The 2,133-nt window shown below is 46.5% G+C and overlaps 1 pseudogene; it reads right to left on the reverse strand.

Moving 5' to 3' along the window:
* Positions 1-491: 491 nt before the first annotated feature.
* LOC118677397 lies at positions 492-1,296 on the reverse strand (annotated as a pseudogene).
* Between the last annotated feature and the right edge of the window lie 837 nt (positions 1,297-2,133).

The raw sequence follows: 2,133 nt of genomic DNA on the forward strand, positions 1-2,133 counted from the left end.
TGAGCGAAGGGAAGGCTGGGGTATTCTCCAAGGGGCCTATGTGGTGACCTCAGCCCCCAGCCCACCCCCATAGGCAGTGGTGTAAGCACAGGTACAAGCACAAATGCTATGGGATGCAGATGACCCAGCAAGACAAAGCCAATCAGGGACCCTAAGTGACCATGCAGAATGTATTGTGGCTGGATCTGCTCATTGCACGCTCCAGATGGGAGACAGACCACAGGCAGACTGGACTCAAGCCATTACTGCAGAACCTACACTAGGCACATTTCTTCCTTCTCTGTGTTAAAGTGTCTCCTTACCTTGTATTTATAAAAAAATGTACTGAGTTTGGGTTAAAAACCAACCACCAAAATGGATCTCCACACAGATTTAAAGCCCAGATGTGGAGCATTGAGGTGATCTCATAGCAACTCCTAGAGGCCCCGCCCTGGATGCCCCAAATCCCTTCTCAGTACTAAGCAGTGGGTTGATTCTTTTTTTTGTTGTTGTTACAATAAAAAAAGCTGAGTAATATTGCATAGGAGTACCAGAAACTGCCTCATTGGAAACAAGAACTATTTGCATTAAATAAAAACCCGGTTGCAGGCTGCGTCTGCACATGTACAGCATGATGAAGTACACTGGGACCGACCATGGAGACAGCTTCTGGCACTCACACCACACGGGCACATCTGCCACATGAGAGGAAAGCAAGGGTGAAGGAGGGAGTGAGGGGGAAGAGAGGAGTTTGGTTCACTTCTGGTTCCGGAGGTGATTGGACAGCCAGTCCAGTCCCTCATTGAGCCCGTCCCCACTGGTCGCACAGGTAGCCTGAATGTACCAGTTCCTGTGGCGCAGAGAGTGGAGGCCCAGCTTGTCCGTGATCTCAGCTGCGTTCATGGCATTGGGGAGGTCCTGGTTGTTTGCGAACACGAGCAGGACAGCGTCCCTGAGCTCATCCTCCGCCAGCATCCGCATAAGCTCCTCTCGAGCCTCATTCACACGCTCTTGGTCATTGCTGTCAACCACAGAGATGAGACCTTGTGTGTTCTGAAAGTAGTGGCGCCACAGAGGCTGGTCTCGTCCTGGCCACCCACGTCCCACACAGTGAAGCTGATGTTCTTGTACTCCACAGTCTCCACGTTGAAACCTATGGTGGGGATGGTGGTCACGATCTCACCCAGCTTCAGTCTGTACAGGATGGTGGTCTTCCCCGCAGCGTCCAGGCCCACCATGAGAATGCGCATTTTTTTTTTTCCCAAAAAGGCCCTTGAAGAGATTCGCAAAGATATTCCCCATGCTGTACACTGGAGGGAGAGACACTGGCCAGAGAAACCCTTGGCAGCCGCAGTGCTGCTGCTACTCTGAGCCAGGCGTTGGTTCCATCCTGCCATTTTTTAAGTTCATTTTTATTATTGACACTCACAGATGTCTGCCCTTTATCCCACCCTTTGTATTTTGTCTGATGTAAATATTGCCAAACCAGGACTTCTTTTTCCATGTGCATTAAATATATTTTTCTGATTCCTTTACTTTTATTTTGTGAATGTCTATCATTCTGGGTCAGTTTCTTGTGGATAGCATATCTTGGTCTTGTTTATCAATTCTACTTCATAGTATCTTTTTATTGGAGCATCTCTTCCATTTACATTAAAAGTGTACAAAATTGTTTAAAAGTGTTAAAATTGTTTAACAATTAGGTATAGCCATTTTATTATTTATATGTATTTTTTCTTAATGAAGTCTATTTAACATTTCTTATAATACTAATTTGGTGGTAATGACCTCTGTGAGCTTTTTCTTTTTTAATATATTTTTTTCACTACTCCATACTTCTTTTTAATATATATATATATGTATAATATATATATACACACACATATATATAATATATATTATATATACTAGAGGCCTGGTGCACAAAAATTTGTGCACTCAGTGTGTGTGTGTGTGGGGGGGTCCCTCTGCCCAGCCCGTGCCCTCTCGCAGTCTGGGACCCCTCGGGGGAAGACCACCTTCTGGCTTAGGACTGCTCCCTGGGGGATTGGGCCTAAGCTGGCAGTCAGACATCCTTCTGGCAGCCCGGGAGCCCTCGGGGGATGTCCACTTGCCAGCAGGAAGCAAGCCTAAGCTGAAGTCTGACATCCTTAG

Source organism: Myotis myotis, unplaced genomic scaffold (assembly GCF_014108235.1).
Source record: "Myotis myotis isolate mMyoMyo1 unplaced genomic scaffold, mMyoMyo1.p scaffold_m19_p_2, whole genome shotgun sequence".
NCBI classification, from domain to species: Eukaryota; Metazoa; Chordata; class Mammalia; order Chiroptera; family Vespertilionidae; genus Myotis; species Myotis myotis.